Below are 13,713 nucleotides of genomic sequence, written 5' to 3' on the forward strand. Positions count from 1 at the left end.
CAAATTACCAAAACACTTGGATGTTTGGAGGGAAAGAAAAAAAAAACTTGCCTTCCAATACTACTGACACTTAAAATAAAAGACAAATATAAACATTAAAAAGTGCCTCAAATTGAAATACTTTGAAATTGATACACCTTTCACATTGATCATGAAAGCAAATCACAAATGGCCAAAATTCTTATAGATTAAGAGAAGCTAAGGAAATTGGAAAAAAAAATCTGTGAGGTAATTCATTATTAATAGTATGGTAAGACATTATCATTGGCTGCATCTTGGTTTCATATAGTACATTTCCTTAATAGACTCTGCAATTAGCACCAGGAATAAGTAACTTGCAATTATCTTGAACTTTAATAAAACTTGTTGAATGAGCCTGACATGAAAATATGGGTTTCTACTGCAGAAATATGTGCCTTCTAAAGGTGACTCTGTCATTGTGTCACCTCCAGGAAGCTGTTTTGCCTCAAAGTCCACCCTTTCCTCATCAGCGACATGAGTACTGTCGGAAGAGCATGCCAAAGTCCCATTCCAGATCTACAGAGAGGATCTAGAATTTATATAGCCAATAAAAAAATTGAAGTACGAGAAAATAGGTTCCTAGTCTTTTGGACTTGATTTCTGCTACATTTTTATTCACCTGACTCTTCTCTACCATGAGGGTCATATCCTCTATGTGATTAAGTGCACAGAAGTTAGGGGAATAATTTCTTTTCAAGAAATCAGCAAAAAGAGATTCTGATAGGAAGATACTGATAATAGGAAAGGGTGGTGAAAACTGATTATCTAAGGGGCAAACATAAACACATGGTCATATCGGCATCTCTCTTCTGGAGTGCCTCTCCCTTGCAAATGATTTGCATGCCTTGCCAGTATTCCTATTACTCCTGTCAAACCTCAGTAAAAGACTAGTGAAAGTGGTACATCATTTGTTTTTGGAGACAATTAGATTTTCTTATAATAAGGAGTTTTATGGGTATCAGATCGGGCTTTTCAATTGATACCTAACAATCTCCACAGTACTGAAATCTGGAGACCCATAAAAAAATGGTAATGGTATCAATAGCCATACAATTTATGGCCAAGTAGTGAGAAGAGATCACTTTCACTGCAGGAGTACCTGACCTGGTTTGGTGCCTGTCTGTGATGAATGCAGCAGCTGTGACATGCATTCAAACAATGAGATGGAAAATCCACACAAGAGAAACAAAGTCAAGTTTTAGCTGTACAGAAATTTTAGTCTTAAATATCATCACATTAGGAAAGAGACTCCCAGTATTGCTATAAAAGGAACAAGGAAGTTCAAGATAACTAACACTTAATACCATTTTTCTTTCATTCAGATTGCAAAAACCGTGCTTGTTCAATACACAATGGCACAAATGCAAGTAATTCACAGAAAAGTCACTGAATTCACAATGGATATGAATGAACACATGCATGATAAAGTCCTTTCAGTATATGAAAAGCTGCTTAAATTGAATTGGAATGCCACTGCTACAAAAACAAGACTTTTTTTTTTTTTTTTTAACTTAGTTTCTCTGAAGATGTTTGTGTTTTCAAACTGAAGTGTATTTTTGCCACATTCCCGAGAGTACAGGTTTTTTGACTAAGGAAGTCTTCACATATAATCCAGCTAATAGATACAAATTTACAATTTTGCTAATTACATAAACTGTTATACCATCAGTTTGTCATTCCATTTAAAGTCAGTTAATGGCAGGTCTTGGACATGCACCTGGTTGGAAAAAGAGCCATGACAAGACACAGGATGCTTACAAAGGTCCTGGTCTCTGCAAGGCAAATGCTCTATGAAAGAGATAAAATACTAAGAAATACAGATAAAGATCCATGAGTTGATAAGCTCTTGAGTCACACCCACACAGCCTAGATGTCTCGAGCCAGTTGTATAATGTTTGGGCCCAGCCTACTCTAACACAGTCCTTTGTCTTCAAGATGCTAGAGGAAGGGCACCATGGAAAGGAGGAGATGGAGACATTTGTCTTTCAGGCAGAAATTGCCCAAGTCATGTCTTTCATTATCAATACCTTCTATTCCAACAAGGAAATTTTCCTCTGGGAATTGATCTCTAATGCTTCTAACACTTTGAATAAGATTCACTATGAGAGCCTGACAGACCTTTCCAAGTTGGACAGTGGTGAAGAGCTGAAAATTGACATCATCTCCAACCCTCAGGAAAGAACTCTGACTTGGTGGTCACAGGCATTGGCATGACCAAGGGTGATCTCATAAATAACTTGGGAACCATTGCCAAGTCTGGTACTAAAGCATTTATGGAAGATTTTCAAGGCTGGTGCAGACATACCCATGATTGGGTAATTTGGTGTTGGATTTGATTCTGCCTACGAGGCGGCAGGGAAAGTGGTTGTGATCACAGAGCATGAACCATGATGAACAGCATGCCTGGGCGTCTTCGGCTGGGGATCCCTCACTGTATGGGCTGACCATGGTGAACCCATTGGCCAGGTTAATACAGTCATTCTCCAACTCAAAGAAGAACAGGCAGAGTACTTAGGGGAGAGATGGGTCAAAGAAGTGGTGAAAAAGCATTCACAGTTCATAGGCTATCCATTATGTAGAGAAGGAACGAGAGAAGGAAATCGGTGATGATGAGGCAGAGGAAGAGAAAGGTAAGAAAGATTAGGAAGATAAAGATGATGATGAGAAACCCAAGATTGAAGATGTGGGCTCAGATGAGGAGGATGACACTGATAAGAAAAAGAAAACAAAGATGATGAAGAAGAAATACATTGATCATGAAGAACTGAACAAGACCAAGCCCGCTTGGACCAGAAACCCTGATCCCATCACACAGAAAGAATATGGAGAGTTCTACAAGAGCCTCACCAGTGACTGGGAAGACCAGCTAGCAGTCAAGCACTTCTCTGTAGAAGGCCAGTTGGAATTCAGGAAACTGCTGTTCACCCCTCGGCAGGCTCCCTTTGACCTCTTTGAGAAGAAGACCAACAACAACATCAAGCTATATGTCCATCATGTGTTCACCATGGACAGTTGTGATGAGCTGATCTCAACTTTATTCATGACTCTGAGGATCTGCCCCTGAATATCTCCTGAGAAATGCTCCATCAGAGAGAAATCTTGAAAGTCATCTGCAAAAACATTGTGAAGAAGCAACTTGAGCTCTTCTGGGAGTTGGCAGAAGACAAGGAGAACTACAAAAAAATTTATGAGGCATTCTCTAAAAATCTTTAGCTTGGAATCCATGAAGATTCTACTAATCAGTGATGCCTTTCTGAGCTGGCGTGCTATCATACCTCTCAGTCTGGAAATGAGATGACTCCTCAGTCAGAGTATGTCTCTTGCATGAAGGAGACACAGCAATCCATCTACTACATTACTGGTGAAAGCAAAGAGCCAACTCTGCTTTTGTGCAGCGTGTGTGGAAGTAGGGAAGTAGGGCTTTGAGGTAGTATATATGACTGAGTCTATTGATGAGTACTGCATGCAGCAGTTCAAGGATTTGAAGGTTTGATGCCTGGTCTCTGGGACCAAGGGAGACTTGCAGCTACCTGAGGACAAGGAGGAAAAAAAGAAAATGGAGGAAAGCAAGGCAAAGTTTGAGAACCTTTGCAAGCTCATGAAAGAAATCTTGGATTAAAAGGTTGATAAGGTGACAATCTCCAGTTGGCTTATGTGCTGCATGGTTACCAGCACCTAAGGATGGAAAGACAACATGGGGTGGATCATGAAGGCCCCAGGCACTTTGAGACAACTCTACAATGGAGTACATGATGGCTAAAAAGCACCTGGAGATCAGCCGTGGCCACCCCATTGTGGAACAAAAGGCAGAGGCAAACAAAAATGACAAGGCTGTCAAGAACCTGGTGTTGCTGCTATTTGAAACTGTACTGCTCTTTTCTGGCTTCTCTCTTGAGGACCCCTAGACTTCTCTCTTGAGGACCCTCTAATCACATCTACTGCATGACAAAGCTAGGCCTAGGCATTGATGAAGGTGAAGTAACAGGAGAAGAACCAGCAACGCTGCTCTTGATGAGATACCCACTTCTTGAGGGTGATGATGATGCATTTTGTATGGAAGAAGTAGATTAGGAGTTGCCACTGAGAAATCTGCCCTCAATATAGTGTCCTACAGTACCTTGAATGGCCCTTTCCCACCGGGCTTTGCTGCTGATTGATGTTCTAGTGGTTTTATCTCCTATCCTTGGAGTCTTAAGGCGGGAAACAAGGGCCTCAAGTCCCCATCTCCTGTCTAGTTTAGCAGCAGAGTTGGATGTTGTATTTTGTTTTGGTGTTCTTGTTTTATTTTGTTCTAAAATTAAAGTATACAAAATAAAGAAAATACAGCATTATACAGAAAAAAAGATACATGAGTTAATAAATCCAAATAAAGTGTAATGAATCATAGAGGTGAAGGAAAGGAATTCAACACGTGCATGTTTTTTTTTTTTATTGATTGTTCAAAACATTACAGAGCTCATGATATATCATCTTTCATACATTTGACTCGATTGGGTTATGAACTCCCATTTTTATCCCACATACAAATTGCAGAATCACATCGGTTATACGCTCACATTTTTACATAATAGCATATTAGTGACTGTTGTGTTCTGCTACCATTCCTACCCCCTACTATCCCCCCTCTCTCCTCCCCTCCCCTCCCATCTTCTCTCTCTACCTCCTCTGCTGTTGTTTAATTCTCTCCCTTTTTTCCCTCCTCCTTTCCCCTCACAACCTCTTATAATTTTGTGTAACATTGAAGGTCTCCTACCTTTTCCATATGCTTTCCCTTCTCTCTCCCTTTCTCTCCCCCCTCTCATCTTTGTTTAATGTTAGTCTTTTCCTCATGCTCTTCCTTCCTGTTCTGTTCTCAGTTGCTCTCTTTATATCAAAGAAGACATTTGGCATTTGTTTTTTAAGGATTGGCTAGCTTCGCTTAACATAATCTGCTCTAATGCCATTCATTTCCCTGCAAATTCTATGATTTTGTCATTTTTTAGTGCTGCATAATACTCCATTGTGTATAGATGCCACATTTTTTTATCCATTCATCTATTGAAGGGCATCTAGGTTGGTTCCACAGTCTAGCTATTGTGAATTGTGCCGCTATAATCATTGATGTGGCAGTATCCCTATAGTACGCTCTTTTAAGATCCTCAGGGAATAGTCCGAGAAGGGCGATAGCTGGGTCAAATGGTGGATCCATTCCCAGCTTTCCCAGGAATCTCCATACTGCTTTCCAAATTGGCCTCACCAATTTGCACTCCCACCAGCAGTGTACAAGTGAACCCTTTTCCCCACATCCTCACCAACACTTATTGTTGTTTGACTTCATAATGGCTGCCAATCTTACTGGAGTGAGATGGTATCTTAGGGTGGTTTTGATTTGCATTTCTCTGATTGCTAGAAATGGTGAGCATTTTTTTGTGTACTTGTTGATTGATTGTATGTCCTCCTCTGAGAAGTGTCTGTTCAGGTCCTTGGCCCATTTGTTGATTGGGTTATTTCTTAACTTATTGTTTAATTTTTTGAGTTCTTTGTATATTCTGGATATTAGGGCTCTTTCTGAAGTGTGAGGGGTAAAAATCTGTTCCCATGATGTAGGCTCTCTATTTACCTCTTTTATTGTTTCTCTTGCTGAGAAAAAACTTTTTAGTTTAAGTAAGTCCCATTTGTTTATTCTTGTTATTAACTCTTGGGCTATGGGCGTCCTATTAAGGAATTTGGAGCCCGACCCCACAGTGTTAACCTTTAGTTCATTATTCTGGTTTTCAAGGACCTCAGTGGTTTACCCCAACCTACTTATCTAATACATCTTCTACTGTATTCTTTGCCCCGTGGTATACGCCAAATAGGATCACCTACTATGGCTTAAAAAATGCCCTGCATCCTCTGACCTCTAAATTATCACTTCTAATATTATAATCAGTTATAATACTGCTTCTTTTTAAAGGTCTGCTCCCAACAGTAATAAACAATTTCTACTTCTTGGGAAACTCAGATGCAGCTATGTCATGGAGCTAATAAAGAGTAACTTCAAGGGCCCTCATTTGCATGGGTTCCCTGCAAGATCTCTTAGTTACATGATCACATGACTATGACCTTGTAAAATTTACCTATGTAAAAAACTTTAATTGTCCCTTCCACCACAGGTCCCTTCTAATCACTTTAATGTCCATTCTATCACACTCTTCTTTCTATTGGTTGATACTGCCATCAGTGTCCAAGAGCCTTTCTAGAATCCAGTAAAGGGGAAACTGAGTTGATGATCTATTTTGCTTGAATATAGTGGGTTGTTTTTGTGTGGTTCAGAGATTCTAGTTAGTGCTGGTCATTCCAGCGAATAATATAGAACAGTCCCATTTTGCCATCATCTATGTCCCCTCATCTAAGTGCATCAGCTTACCCACTAATATATATAGGGCCAGGTGACATAATGACATGACTGTGCTCTTTCTGTATCAAGCACTAGAAGTATATGGGTACTGGAAGATAAACAAGATTCGAAGTACACAAAGCCAGAAACTAGGCTATGAAAAATTCTTTCATTCACCAGATGTATAAAATTGTATGTAGATAATTCAGTTCTCATCGACACCTTGACAAATGGGAAGTTCTTACCTAACTGGAATATACTTAAAAATGCAGCACAGTATTAAATTTCTCATGCTAGTTAGACACAATCCTATAGCAATTTCACAGATTACAGAGAATATATATGAAGCCCCATGGTTATACATCCCAAATAGCACTTCTTAAACAAAAAAAAAATTTTGATTACTTGAGCTAAAGATTGAATTTTCTACTGAAGAAAGATTTTACATTTCTTATGGAGAAGTGATTAAAGACTATGCAGCCAAAAAATTATTGAAAATTACACAATAATGATATATAATCAGGTGTTAATATATTTTTAATTAATAAGATATTTTTTATATTTTGTCATCTATATTTTTTAAAATTTGTAACTTTTTTCTCATTCTAATAATTAATTTACATATATACTTTTTTGTGTTCAGAAATTTTGTTCCTTTTCTTAAATAGCAATTTCCCTCAATTGCCTATAGTCAGAGCCCCACAAAATATTGATCTGCTTCTATATCTTTTTAGATTGTCATATTATGTTTTCTTTTATGAATATAGTTGTGTTTTTCTGATGTTTTATTGATTAAGTCATTTAATATATGTTTAATGAACATCTAAAACATGCCAGGCAGTTCCAGGCACTCCAGATACATCAGTACCCAACATACAAAGGTGTTGCTATGGAAGAGTTCGTGGGTTGTTAGGGAAGATGGATAATAAATAAGCAAATATATGAACATGGGCATTTAAGACTGGGTAAAGAAGACCTTAAATACGGATGTGAGAGAGAAAGTGATGAAGGAGAGAAGGTGAAACAAAAGCACATTGTAAGCTCTTTCATGGCAAGTAACTCACCTGAGCTAATTACTAAGTTTCTAGCAGCATGGACCCTTAACAGACATATGCGAAAGGGAACCAAAAAGGGCCATAGAAACAAAGGTGGAGCTCAAAATCCAGAAATCTTTGGAACCTGAAAAGTCCTAGACAAGGAAATTTTCCGTATCACAAAAAAAGGGTCTGCATCCACAATATGTAAATAAACCTGCTACTGTCAGGTTTGTTTCCCCTTAACCAACACTTTTTTTCTTTAGCATCAACATTTATTTTAAAACAAACACTATTCACACTAATGCTGCATATGTTATCACCCTTGCAACTTAATGATAAATGAACATAAAAGTGACATCAACACCAATGCTAAACAAACCCAGAAGACGTTCTGAAATATTGATCATGATCTTGTCAATTACTGTGGTTTATGAAGGAATCAATTGCTCTGTCATTTGATCTTTTGGTTTTCTATAGTTTACAGTCTTGGAGCATAGGTATTTATGAGATTTATGGCAACCCATGGAATAGCTGGAAAGATAATAGTTGAATTTACCTGAAACGATTCTTTGGAAGAACTGAATTTTAGACACAATTCTGAAATGCACAAGATATATGAAATTATATATTGGTATAAACTAAGACATTTATAGTGTGTAGATGGATGCATGGTTTTAGAGACTCAAAATGGACATCCAAGCAGGGATACTGGTAAAATGAACCAAGTGACTAGAGAAGCAAGTAACTGGGGAGACTCTGATTCTCTTTAGAACATTGTAGCAAAACAAAAAGGTGGAAGAGTTTTCATTCTAAGAGCGGTGAGGCTTCCAATGAAAGACAATCTATAGCATTTTTTTTTAGAGTACTGAGGAACTGGTTAAAATATACTTTGGAAAGACATTTGTACCTAACAAATGTATGAAGATCTTGACTAAAAGAATAGTGAAGGGATCTTTTCCCCATGGTTTGATAATTTCCTTATAAAAACTATGAACTGAAACTTCCCGGGCACCTAATGTGGGGATTTGGACTTGGGATGATTATGTGATTCATTGTGGAGCACATTTGGAATGGCTCATTGGTGCAGTGATGCTGGTCTGAACCAGGCACTTATGGAACCATTCTTTTGTTCTACATTTTAGTCAAGAGCTCCCAGGGAGGGCAGAGCAGCCACTAAAAGAATTCTTCATTAGCTCTTTCCTAGAAGAAAAAGGGATGCATGCCTTCAGGCCACTGAGTTGCAGTTGCAAACAATTACTGGCAACATCAAAGTACTAAATTCAAATCACCTCGGTCCTCCCTGATAAATGAGAAACATCCCCAAATCAATTTAAGTCATCCTGGTCACAAACCTATAAGATTTATCAGCTGCATTTGAAGCCTTTGATCGTTACATTTTATTAGATCATTGAAAATCCCTGAAAGAACTGGAGGAAGTGGTGGGCCATGGAGCCACTGTTATCTCTAAGAACGCTCAAAAGGTGGTTTTATTCCACTGTCCATGTGCGTAAATGCTGTTTTCTGTATAGTATCAAAAAGCCTCCCAGGCCCTTTCTTTTCCTGATGGATGTGGTAGGCATGGTTTATACTTAGCAGCACTTAAAATTCTAAACAAAAGTCAATCAACTGCAGCTTAATCCAGAAAACACAGAATTGGGCTTCTCTATCAGGGAAGGTGCCTAATTAAAGGGCCAGAGGAAAATCTATCCTTCCTGCATGGAGCCTTTCCCAACATTTGCCACTGTGGTTTGCATTTGCTGACCCATTGTTGCTCCTGGAGTCCTGGAATCAGCCATTACCTCAGGCATCTTTTACCCTATGTATTCAATAGGAAGAGGTCATATTCTGTCCTTGATGTGGAACTGGTCCAGCTGTCCAAGCTTTTTTGACCTCAAATTAGATAACTGATATCTAATCCATTTGAAAGAACTCCGCAAGACCACCCAGGTGTTTCATATGGCTGCTGTCCTGTTACTAAATAGGTCCATTACACAAGCTGGAGAACATTATCCCAGCTGACTAATTCACCCAACGGCAGAGTGAGGCAATGATCCACGAACCATTATTGACTTTTCTGTGCAACTCCTGGCATCAAATCCAATGTACATCAAAATGCAAGAGTATAGGTACAAAAGTAGATTGTGTTTCTGATTCCTCAGGAAGAGGAAAACTGTAAAAAGTATTTAAGTTCCAACTTTCAAAGGAAAAGCAGATATAAAGTGTCTGCTAAAGTATGGGAAAGATAGAATTTGTTTAGAATTTAAAATGCTTCCCATAAATGGGTTTTTGAGAATCACAGGAATGGATGGGATTGGTTGGATTATAAATAAGTTTAAAAAAAAAAGTCAATGAATGAGAAATCCTACATTCTTTAAGGGATTGTCAGAACAAGAAAATTCATTTCACTGTTTTCCCTGCAGTTCCTAGGAATGAATACACCATACTATCCCAGAACATGAAATTATTATAAACTTGAAGGTAATATTTGTTTTATCTACCTTCTATCACAAGTTCATTATGCTTCTATTTCACTACACATAAGTACTGAATTACACTAGCTTAGTATTTGTTGTAACTTAATAGCATGACATAGACAATATTGATAAGAAGTTACAATTTAAAGTAGAATCTACTAAGATGAGAGGGAATCTGATAACAAAATTTAACACACAGACCTATCACCCATGGCAAACATTAAATTGAAAGGTGCTGATATAAGGCTGGTATCTAAATCATCCACTTTTGAACTTGTCAATTGCTCCTGAGCCAAGCATCCTTTAATTTGAGATGAAGGATCACAATCTCATCTTTCAGGTCTTTTCAGGGCAAGCAAACCAATACACACAGTGTTGTTACAGAAAAGAAGGAATCACCTTTAAGAGCTCTGTATGCAAGCTCAGATGCCGTCAGAACTCTTTGTGTGACACTTGTTCAGGTCATTCCACTCTATTTAATTAATTAATTAATTTAGATTTGTTAAAAAAATAAATGACAGCAGAATGAATTACAATTCTTATTACACATATACAGCACAATTTTTCATATCTCTGGTTGAATATAAAGTATGTTGACACCAATTCGTGTCTTCATTCATGTACTTTGGATAATGATGTCTATGACATTCCACCACTGTACTTTATTTATCTGGATGGGAACACACACAGGCACAGAGTTGCTTTCACAGAGAAGATATGCGGGCCTCAAAATGAAGTATGCTAAATGGTTAGGCATGCCAGTGACATCGAAATATCTTTCACTTTTTTCCTTCCATGTATACAACTAAGTGGGATGTGTGATGGTTATCTTTCTAGTTTGCCACTGTCTTTGTCTGTGTTCTTAAAGTTGATCTAATATTTTCACAAAAGGTTTGTGTGTCCATAGCCTCTGGCCACTTTCAAAAGTAGCTTTTACATAGTCTTCAAAGAGAAAAAAACAGCAATTTCAGACTAGTCTTACATATTACAGTAAAAAGACTACCCGGCAAATGCTGGATTCTCAGCAAAGCACATGAGTAACATATTTTAGCCAAGGGTGAGGAAACAGACCCTCTTGCTGGATGGGAAGAGATGCGAAGTTACATTACAAAGGGACACACTGCTAAGACGGAGGAGTCTGTGGCCATGAAACAATTTACCACTGCCTCCAGTGCTATACTCTGATTTTATAAGCTCTTATGTTTAGAATACAGATTTCATAAGCCCTTATGTTTAGAATAGATTCCGTTTCCTATCTAAAACAAACATATGGTATCAAACAGTCTTTTAATGCTCAGATTTAAATTAGTTTTAAAGAGATAAAAAGACTGAAATAGTTCTGCTATTTGTACATGCTTAACAACAATATTTATATCGACATATTGGCAGAGGAAATGTTAAGTTCCCTATCTCTCACTGGGCCTACAGTTTCATTTTAGAAGGAACACATTTACCTAAAATATTTACAATGTTCTATATGGATATGACAGAACAACTAGTGGCCCTATCTCCAACAACTTTACAGTACTCCAAAACACCTCAAATCTGAATTACACTGCTGGCCCTGGTACAAAAGCTAATTGTGTTTGTCAGTGATTGTTTGTTTGTTTGTTTTGGTTGCCATGTCATCAGCACTATTTTTATATAAATATTGAACAAATAGCCAGTGTGTACCCAAGCATCCTGGGTTTCACATGGAATTCATGTTCCTTTCTCTGAACTTCATCTCAGGGAAATATCTTCATCCTCAAAAGAAGGCTTTCCTATTCTTTTGGGTTACAACTTGATCGTGAGTCTTGAAAATAATCTAACAGGCTATGATCAACAATCTAGCCCATTGGTGCTTTAGGAAATATCAGACATAGAAAAGATATATTTTGTTTTGTAGAACAGTTTTATACTGTGTTGCAGTGCAAAATTTAATTCTGGCTTTTAGTTACAGTCAAAGAATTTGGGGAAAGTAAAAAAAAAAAAAAAAAAAAAAAGGCTTAGCTTAAAGCTGCTTTCCTGCTTTCCTGAAGAATGTTCTATAGCTGGTTAGCAACCCTGGGTTGAGAAGTCTCTGGGGATAACAAACTCCTTAAGGAAACACAGTTAGCCCAAAATTCTGTCTGATAATCTGCTTCCATGCCCCTTCTGTTTTTAAAGGTTTTTTTTTTTTTCCCTGCTTAATATTTATTTTGCCCAGGCATTTACTGGAAACCAGCTAAGTGCTAGGAACTGTGTTAACTCCTAGTGAAACAAGATTATTTTGACATAGTCCTTGACCTCCAAAGGGCTCTGAAGAGACTGACTTATATACAGTAATTTATAATAGTGTCACTAGAGATATACAAGCAGTAATTTCAAAGTATTTGAGGACAAGAAGGAGAATTACAACTATTGAAGAGGGCTTCACACGATAGTTGACATCTAAGTGACTATTCGTATTTCCTTCCTTCCTTTCTTCCTTCCATTCTTCCATCCATTCTTCCAATGCATCCATCCTCTACTGAGAGGATGCCTACTTGGAACACTAACCTAGAACTCAGGGTAATTTAGATGGATAAAAAAAAGGACTACCTTAAAGGAGCTCTAAAAACATAGGAGAAAGAGACTTACAGGACCAGGTAAGAACAGAAAAAGTGATAGGTATCAGGCACTGTAAAAATAGCCTGTAGGTCTATTGGTTGGAGTTGAAGAAAACTTCTTTTTAAGGAGAAAACTGTGAGTGATGGTGAATAGTAGAGAAAAGCCCCAATACTTGGAAAAAAAACTGGAGCATATTTTAGATACAATAAATAAACTAAAATTATGTATACACATATTTGTGTATATATTTAATGCTAAAGGCAAAAACATGAGGTAATAGGTGAGATGGGGCCAACCAGTCTGGGAGTGGAGATTATACATAAAGCAAAGAGCTGAAAGAGACATAATATAAATTTGATTTTAACACTTCAAACTGTTGTTTCTGGATATAACCATTAGAATATAATCAACTCCTTACCAAGACCTAAAAGATTCTGTGTGGTTTATTATTAAATATTTTACTCTTTTTGATGCTATTGTGTATGCAATTTTTTTTCCTTAAAATCCTCTTCAGATATTTCATTGTTAATGCAAACAAATACAACTGACTTTTATATCCTGCAACTTTAAAACTAAATTTATTTATTAGACATAAGAGTTTCTTGGTGGGACACCAAGATTTTATATATAAAATAACATGCCATTTGTAAACATAGACAATTTTATATGTTTTCCTTTCCAACATTTTTTTTTCTTTTTCTTGCCTAATTTCTTTGGCTAGCACTTCTGTTAGGTCAAGTAGAAATGTTTTGTACTCTGGAATATATTTGTGTGGCCTTATCAAGTCCTTTATTATGTTGAGGTACATTTTTTATAGACCTAATTTATTAAGAGTTTTTATCATGAAAAAAAATGTTAAATTTTTTATCACATTCATTGTTTTTTATTGTTAAATAATGAATTTTTGCACTACTGAGTTGATCATATGATATTTATTTTTCATTCTGTTAATGTGAGAAAATGAAAAATATGTATACTGAAATTTGTAAGATATTGATGAAAGAAATTGAAGAAGACAGAAAGAGAGAGGAAGTTTTCTCCTATTCATGGAATGGGAAAAAAATGAATTTTGTTAAACTGCCTATATTACAGAGCAATCTTGATAAAAAGAACAAAGGTGGAGGCATCACACACCTTGATTTTAAACTGTATTGAAAAGCTATAGTGATCAAAAGAGTAGATTACTAGCATTAAAAACAGATATGTAGACCATTGGAACAAAATAGAAATAAAACTGGCAATATATGATCAA

The 13,713-nt window shown here is 37.0% G+C and overlaps 1 protein-coding gene and 1 pseudogene across 1 annotated transcript in view; one reads left to right on the forward strand and one right to left on the reverse strand.

Moving 5' to 3' along the window:
• Positions 1-13,713, reverse strand: part of Pard3b (par-3 family cell polarity regulator beta) — a 978,419-nt gene that overhangs the window by 545,621 nt on the left and 419,085 nt on the right. The window lies entirely within an intron of this gene.
• Positions 1,957-4,092, forward strand: LOC143406770 (heat shock protein HSP 90-beta-like; annotated as a pseudogene).

This window comes from Callospermophilus lateralis, chromosome 9 (assembly GCF_048772815.1).
Source record: "Callospermophilus lateralis isolate mCalLat2 chromosome 9, mCalLat2.hap1, whole genome shotgun sequence".
Taxonomy (NCBI): Eukaryota; Metazoa; Chordata; class Mammalia; order Rodentia; family Sciuridae; genus Callospermophilus; species Callospermophilus lateralis.